Source organism: Lepidothrix coronata, unplaced genomic scaffold (assembly GCF_001604755.1).
Source record: "Lepidothrix coronata isolate B3197 unplaced genomic scaffold, Lepidothrix_coronata-1.0 Scaffold91, whole genome shotgun sequence".
NCBI classification, from domain to species: domain Eukaryota; kingdom Metazoa; phylum Chordata; class Aves; order Passeriformes; family Pipridae; genus Lepidothrix; species Lepidothrix coronata.
This window is the reverse complement of record NW_016690271.1, coordinates 3658905-3667118: the sequence shown is the minus strand read 5'-3', so window position 1 is coordinate 3667118 and position 8214 is coordinate 3658905. Positions and strand designations below refer to the sequence as shown.

The 8214-nt window shown below is 50.6% G+C and overlaps 1 protein-coding gene across 10 annotated transcripts in view; it reads left to right on the top strand.

The window, feature by feature from the left end:
* Positions 1-500: 500 nt before the first annotated feature.
* The window catches only part of LYRM9 (LYR motif containing 9), a 43868-nt gene continuing 36154 nt past the window's right edge, over positions 501-8214 (top strand). For 6 of the 10 annotated variants that reach the window (XR_001875906.1, XR_001875908.1, XR_001875909.1 and 3 more), the window contains exon 1: positions 750-948. The gene's annotated coding sequence lies outside the window, so the exon portion shown is untranslated. The other 4 variants (XR_001875910.1, XR_001875912.1, XR_001875907.1 and 1 more) reach the window with 3 other exon arrangements.

Sequence of the window (8214 nt, the reverse complement as noted above, 5' to 3'; positions counted from 1 at the left end):
CCCCCCCCCGCCCCCGGGGCGGCCCCGCCCCCGTGACCCCGCCGGCCAATCAGCGCGCGCCGCCGCGCCCGGAGCCGCCGAGACCCCGCGAGATTCCCTCACCTCACACAACCCTCGCCCCGGGCGGCCCCGCCCCCGCGCCCTCCTGCCAATCACGGGGGCCCACCGGCCAATCGGCGCTGCTTCCGAGCGCAGTCCCGCCCCCGGCACCCGCCGCTCGCCCAATCGCGACCGCCCGTCCGATCCGATGAGCCAATGGAGAGAAACGAGAGCCCGAAAAGGGGTTACTGGGCCAATGGCACCGGGAGGCGGGGCGGCCGCATGACTGACAGCTCCCCTCGCCAGTGGTCGGCGCAGATGGGCGGTGAAGGAGCCGCCGCTCCACCAATCGCAGAGCGCGGCGCCGGGGGACGGACGCGGAAGTGGCCGGTGCGCCCGCCCACAGGCGGCAGGCGGCCAATGGGCGGCGGGGCTCCACTGACGGGCGGCGGGCGGGGCCAATGGCGGCGCGGGGCGGGGTGAGGTGAGGACTCGGCGCGCGCGGGGCCGCTGTGGGCGCTGAGGGAGCGGTGGGGCGGGGGCCGCGCTGAGGGGGCAGCGCCGGGGTGGGGCCCTCCTTCGCCTCCGGGGGCTCGCCCGCCGGCGGCTCCCTCCCTGGCCGCTCTCCCCACGCCCGATGCGCGCTGACCCCGCTCCCTGGAGCCCGGGGGCGGCCGGCGGGGGGTGTGGGGGCTGCTGGGGGCGTTTGTTCCTGGGCTCGGGGGTCTTTTCTCAGGTCTCTCAGAGCTGCAGAGCGGGGCTGCAGCGGGGCCCGGGGCTGTGGCACGGCTGTGGCACCGGGTCTCACCAAGGCAAATCCCCCGCTCGCGGCGGGTTCCAGCCGTTCCCAGCAGTGTCTTCCCGGCCCCCGCAGCGTGCCCAGGACACGCTCAGGGGGCCCCGTGCGAGGTACGTGTGAACCAGCACCAAAACACCCTCTGTGCGTTGTTTCAGTTCACTCACGCCACGAACCCGCCGGCCTGGGGAACGCGGTGTCCTTGTGTGAGGCGTCAGCGTTCCCTCCGGCACAGGGTGAGGGAGCACCCCGCAGTCCGAACACTTTCCGTTTTTCGCATGTGAATAGTGATCATCCCTGATGAATAGTTTTGCCTCAGAAAACCCCCTGGTTATCAGAGCCTTGCCCGTGGGGCAGAGTTAAATTACCTGTGGCGGTGACAAGGAGGTTCCCTCGGGTGACGGAACGCGGGGAGCGGTTCCAGAGGAGGGGAGGGACCGGCAGGGAACCTGCCCCTGCCCCTGCTGGGGCGAGGGAAGGAGCCCGCAGAGCTGGGACGGGCCGGCTGCCCTGCTGGGCTGTGCCAGCACATCCCCGGTGCTGCAGCATCGGCTCCTGCCGCCCACCCTCGCTGTCTCTGGGAACTGGACATCGGCGGGCAGAGCGTAAATGCGACAACCTGTTGCAGTTCCTGAAACTCGAGTGCAAAACCTTTGTAAGAATGGGTTTGGGTCCTTTTTTGCCTCCTCTTTAACAAGAAAAGACTTGCAGGACTGAAGATGGGTTTCTTTCTTAAGGCTGTTCCTGCTGCATTTTGAAATGTTGTTACTTGTATTCCAGTCTGGAATTAGCATGATAGCAGAGGTTTTTTACCATCACGTCTCTAAAACCGGAGATTTCACTTAAAAAAAAAAAAAAAGAAAAGCGGGCAAGAGTAGGCTTGGTTTACAGGCATTTTCTAGTATTACCTATTGGAAGAAACAGAATACTTCTTTAGAACTTGTATTTGTAGCTGGTTTACATTTTCATTGGAGTTGATAACAGGCTGGTAATGTGGGTATGGATATGGAGAGACCAAGGGTTCTCCTGGTCTCTGGGGAGGTGTGGGGGAACAGGCTGGTAATGTGGGTATGGATATGGAGAGACCAAGGGTTCTCCTGGTCTCTGGGGAGGTGTGGGGGGGGGACTGAAGAAGGAAGCAGGGACCAAAGGCCATAGGGCTGTGTTGGCAGGACTGGAAGGCTTTTAAAGCTCTCCCACACCTTTTCATTATGGACCTTTTTCTTTCTCTGCTATTGCAATACCTTTCCAAGTAGTAAAATGGAGCAGAGGCCTAATAATCCTTGTGTGGGAACTTGGATTCTTGGTGTACCTGCAGATCATTGTCTCAGTGCCATTATTCAAGTCCAAATACAGTGTCATCTTAAGTATTTGTTCAGTTAGGTACTTTACTGGGTCAGTAAGTGTCCTGGCAGTACCCTGAGGTGTGGTCAGACACTGCCATGTCGCTGGGTTTTCAGCAGTGAGCGGAAGAGCAGGGTTGCAGTCCTGGCACTGGCACCTGTTTTCCCCACACTCCAAATCATGCCTTCCAGCTTCCTTCTGGAAAGTGTGGGTAAAATCCGGGACCCACTTTATTAATTTGGGTTGGACTAAATGCTACAGCCATATTCCCCATGTTTTCTTTGCCCCTCAGAGAGGTGAGAGGCAGCAGGAGGACTGTGCTATCTCAGGCTCCATATGGAGCTCTGTCAGGTGCCAGCGCTGGAGTGACCCACCCTGACGAGTGTATCTTCCTGCCACACTGGGTCCATAAACACTTGTAATTGTTGTCCCTGGCCTCTACCAAGCTGTGGAGCTTAACACTGTCAGTTCAGCTGCTTTTTAGGCTCTTCATGCTCTGAAATTTAAGGAGGAGGAGATCCAGTTGATTCATACGGAGGTATGTGTAAGGAAAAAGCTTTTGAAAGGATATTAAGGAAACACAGAACTTGCTGACAAAGTGCTCACCTGATAGACCGTTTGTTTCCTCAGTGCAGGAACGTGTTCCCTGTGAGTGCTGTGAATCACTCCCGCTTAGAGCAGAGGGAATTAACGGTGTAGTGGTGTAAGTCAGGCCTTCCTCGTCACCTCCTGCCCCTGAAGGCTGCTGAGGGGGCTCAGCACTGAGCTGGCTCCTGGAACTTGGAGCAGGAGTGTTCTGGGAGTAGTTCAGTGAGCCTGAGCTGCTTGATGGGCAAGTTGGCAAAATCCAGCCATGGTAATTGGAACTGGGCAGGCAGAAACACTGCACGAGGTCCTGCCAAAGCCTGGTTTGAGGGCAGCTCATTTGTCATCCCCAGTGAGGCCTGGAGATACAGGATTGGTGACTGCTGCTGCTGAAACATGACAGATCAATTCTAATCTCTTGCTGCTGAAGACAGTTATTCATGGGGACATGCATCTGTCTCTTAGCATTGTGCTCACAGTAAGTGCTGTAACCAGTACAAGTCTGCTGTCTGAGAGGGAATGCTGCTATGGTTGGGGTTGTCTGTGCTAAACTCAGGTAAAAATTATATAGAAAAATCAATACTGTGCATGAGAAACGCAGGGCACAGACTTGTTCATTTTCAAAAATCCACGGCATCAAGCGTAGTCTTTTCTGACTCTTGAGAGATTTGTTTTCCCCTTGGATTTGACACTTGCTTTGCAGGGATATAATCTTTTTGACAGCTCTCTGTGCACGGGGATGGAGGACAGTTCGTAATCAGCCAGTCCTGTTTCTGGTCCTTAGCAGTGTTGTAACCTTAAAATTCTCCACGAAAGATTGTATTATCTTGCACAGTATAAAATGTAATGGTTCAGTTCCAGACATACCTTGTGGGCTTTTTTCCCTTGTCACACACAAACTAGCTGTGAAAACAGAACTTGGAATATTAGAATAAGTCTTTTGATTGTGAGTTGTGTATGAATGTCCTTCAGCACTTAGGCATGTAGGCTTTTTGTGATCCTTTAATGCAGAAAAAGTTACATCAAGTGGAACAAAGCATAATAAAAGGCATGGATTTGTCTCTGATCCAAAAAGGGGGTGCTCTGAGCTGCACTATTGATAATTTATCATGTGGGTGTTTGACAAGCCCACACATACCCTGATATACCACTCTGCAGATACAGTCCTCAGTGTTCTGTAACACCCTGGAAATATTTAATTCATAAATCCTAATGCTGAAGCCCTTAAGGTGTCATAAGCATGGTGCTGATGGCTGTGAATCTGAGGGAGTTTGGTTAGTCAGATAAATACCATGCTCTAAATAAACTGTGGTCCTAATGTGCAGCAGAATAAACATATACACAAAATATCATGGGATTAAAATTCCTGTTGGAGTATGTTATTCCTTTTCTTTGCAAAGAATAATTTCCCAGAGTTTTTGTCTTTAAAACCTTTTCTCTATGAAACTGGAAAAGAATAAATTACTCCATTAATAAATGCAGTGAGGAGCAGGGGAAAGAATATTTTCATTTAACTTTGATTATTTATAACAGTTTCTGTCTTAATGCTTGCAAGGATGGCAGTATGTCTTCATCTAGGAAGAGGGCAAGGATCTGCTCATCTTGTGGAATGAGGGATAAATCCCTGCCCTCTCAGGGCAATGTTTTAATAAGATAGAGGGACAAAAATCCAGTAGTCCAACCAAGCAGGTGGCCTAGTGGAAGGTTGTTGGTCAGGCCAAAAGGCACGTTGGCCAAGAGAGCCTTTAAGCAGCAGTGTGGGAATGTGGCCCTGCCTTGGACAGGATTAGAGGGTGGACTGGTGCTCCTGCAGCAGGGCAGCACTGCCTGGGATGGGGCAGGGCCAGCTGGTGTGAGTGACAGACGGTGTCATGGAAGATCGTGCATCTCTCTGATGGTGAACATCAGACTCTACAGGCACTTATGTTCCTTCCCTGCCCTGTCAGCCCTCCGTGGCTCTGCAGAGCAGTGTCTGTGGTGGGCTGTGGTGGCTGACAGCCCTGCCCCGGGTCTGTCCAGTGTGCTGCACAGACACATGTGACGGTCGGGATTAGCACTGCGCCCTGAGATCGGCCCCAGCGCTGTCATCTCCCAGACATGAACTCATGCTCTGCACAGCTCTGTAGCCAGAGGTCTTTTCTTTTGGGAGTCCTGACTGACTAGTGGATTCTTTGCTCCCTGCAGCACTTACACATGAGCTTGGGAGTGCTCAGGTGCTTACAGTTGGTTTGTAATAATTAGTCATTTAAAGACTTCAGCCGGATTGTTTAGTCCTTTCTGTCTCGTTTTCCTCCTTGCTGCTAAACACCAGTTGCTGGAGACAGAGGGGAAGTCTTTATCCCCCACTGCTTTCTGGAGAAAGTGACAGTTCTGCAGTCCTCTCTGTTCTATATTTCTTTGCACCAGAAATGACCCTGCTGCTCTTTGTCACCAGTGTTTCCTTTTATCCCTCTCCTGGCAGCTGCTCTTGCTTCATTCTGATGTTGGAACAGCAAATGAATTCCCTCTGAAGCAAATGTCATGCCAGTAAAGATGTTGAAGCAGCAAGAAAATCATCTCTCTCTCTCTGAAGACTGAATTGGAGACCTTTGTGAATGAGATGTTCTTAAAATAGCTCTGCAGTGTGTTATCTTCCCTAGAAGGTGGAGAATTGAAAACACCACCACGAACCACTTGCCCTTGTGCGAGCAGCATCCCTAAATGATGGGTTTAGGAGTGGGGAGAGGACACTTCCTTTTCCTCCTCTCCAAAAAGCGCTGCATGATTTTAATCTGTGTATGACAGTACATTTGTGTATTTTCCAAGATTTGCATCACTGTTTGCTGCTTGTTTAAACATGTCACGTGTTGAGTGACCTTGTTCTTCTCCAAGATCCACTGTTTCTGGATAAACTAGTAGCTAAAAGTAATGCCAAGCCACAAGATGAGTAGAGATGCTCTGAATGACCCTGGCTGAGGATCTGGGCAGCCTCTATGGAGAGCAGAGATTGCCAGCTGGTGGGATGTGGCACACCTGGATACCAGACCCCTCTGGCACACGGCTGCTTGTGTGATGGGAGAGCCAAACGGTCCCAGCCCTGTGCAGTCTGTGCCAGGCTGGGGGCATTCTCTGGGTGCTTCAGTCACTCGTTTTGTGCAGCATACCTGTAACGTTAGTGGGTGGCTTGATGTGCACAGAGTGCACGTGCACAGTTATTGGTTTATTGTGTTCTGAAGTGTGGGTGTCACGTGGGGCACGGAGATAAAGGTCAGAAGGGTTCTCAGGGAGGACAAATCTCTTGACAGAGATAACTGCTGTTATTGTGTTTATCAAAAAATTATTGTAATGAGTGGAGTAGAGGAATTGGGCAGTAAAACTAATCACGAAAAGAATCTTCTACAGGTCTGTAAATATCTGAATATCTACTTTTATTTTTCTTGATGGAAGGGGAATTGATAAGTGCTAGATGCAAAAAATGAAAATGCTAATTATAGAACAGGGGTTTTTATAGCAAACAGTTTCATAAGTATATTCATATCACAAGTTTAACTAGGAGAAATGTTAAAATTTTAACATCTCGAGTTTTTCATCTTTTGTGTGAAGGTGGAAATAATTAATTGTAGTGATAGAAACACAAAGTTTTCAGAGTACTCTCAGTTTTTTTAAGGCTATTAATGTTTTTCCTAGTCCTGCTTTTTGACATGATAATATCCCTTTAAGGGCTTTCTTTACCAGATCAATTCCTTTTCTACTAGGAGAACTAAAGCTTTTCAGCTGTCTGTCCAATTTATCCTTCTGGACTAAATTTCTCATCTCGAGATAACCAGCAGCAACACTCCCCTCAGGAGATGTGTATCAATTAGTTCTGCATCACTAATTCCTGTGGTATTGGGGGACCAGTGAGTTGTAAGAAAGCTGCTCTGTAAACAGTTATGGCTGTTGGGGTTTTGTCTTTATTTTTTTTGGTGAGGATTTTTGTTTGTGGTGAAAGATGTTTTTTACATGGCAGTTATTGAAATCCTGCAGATTTACATGGGCATGCAGAGCTGTGGGCAGCTTTAGCTCCTTTTGGGATATTAATTGTGTATGGATTTCACGTAGTGCTAACTGAGGGGCCGTGTTAGACAGAGCTGAGCAAATTGGTTCAGAAAATACTTGGGGTGGAGGATGTCACGTGAGAGGTGCAGGGCTCTGAGGTCCAGCCCTGCCTTGGAGCTGGGGCATCACTCTGGTGGCTGTTGGTGGTGTGTCACAGCACTCTCTCAAATGTGTGTTAGAATTCCAGGCATCCTGAAGGCTGCTGCTAACTTTTCTTTTGCCCTATGGTCTTAGTGCTATTCAGTTTAATTCACTGTAAAGGGAAGTGAGATGTAAATATTCTGTACATGGGACTCTGGGGTGCCCTAGTGGCAGCCTGGCATTGAGGAGAAGGGGGTGCAGTCTGCAGAGAGAGTGAGCAGGAGGTGACAGGAGCCTTTCAGAAGCCACTGTAGCAGCATTATGTGCCAGTGTAAGTGATGGAGAGAGGTGGCTCTTGTTCCAACGTGCTCTAAGCCTTGGTTTTGCAGTGTGATGTTGTGCTGCTCAGCAGATCCTAGAGGATCTGTACAGTGTCCAAGTCTGCACATCCATCTCCTGGCAGCCTCTCTGAATTGCTGCTGCTCTGTAGGTGGCCAGTCCTGGGTCCCTGCTGTTCAGAGACCCTGGGGTGTCCTCACTGCAGTGCCTGCTGGCCTTCCCACCGTGCTGGCCCTGCCTTGGTGCCAGCCCTGCCTTGGTGCCAGCCCTGGCACTGCTTCCCTGCAGGGCTGTGCAGGGCTCCTTTGGGCTTTGGGCTGGGGTGAGGCCTGTGTGTGCCAAGAGGCACATCTGGGGAGGGCTGAGCTCTGTGGCTCCAGCAGTGGCCCCACTGCCATCCCTGGTGTCACCAGCTCCTCACATCCCTGACCAAACTGAAGGTGGGGAGTCACTGTGGCACTGTCCATTACATGAGTGGCAAATTCAGTCTAGCAGGAAAGCAGGTTACTTCACAGCTGGAATGCAGGCCAGGCTTCTCCTAATCCCTCCCTTGGCCACAGAAAGGTGGCTTTAATCTATTTATTCTGCATGTGGTTGTTTTTCCAGCACTGCTCTATCTGCAAATGCCATGGCACTGTTAGTCTGTTCCTATCCATTTGCCATTGGCAGATGTGTCAGGACATGAAGCTGTTTTCAGTCACTCAAGTCCAATCCCAGCAGGATCTTGGGAATGCTCTGCCTTTGTACAGAAGGAACCGACGTGTCACGTGTCGTTTTTAAGAACCTGCAACCTGCAGTTTTAGGATTTTTTTAGACAGCTGATTTTCCTTTTGCCGATGTTTTCGACAAAACTAATTTGATAGGGTTGTTAGAGGAGGAAAATTAAAAGAACAAAATCATCCAGGAAGCTCATTAAAATGGAAACCTGGAAGAACTGGGTAATTGGGCATTGA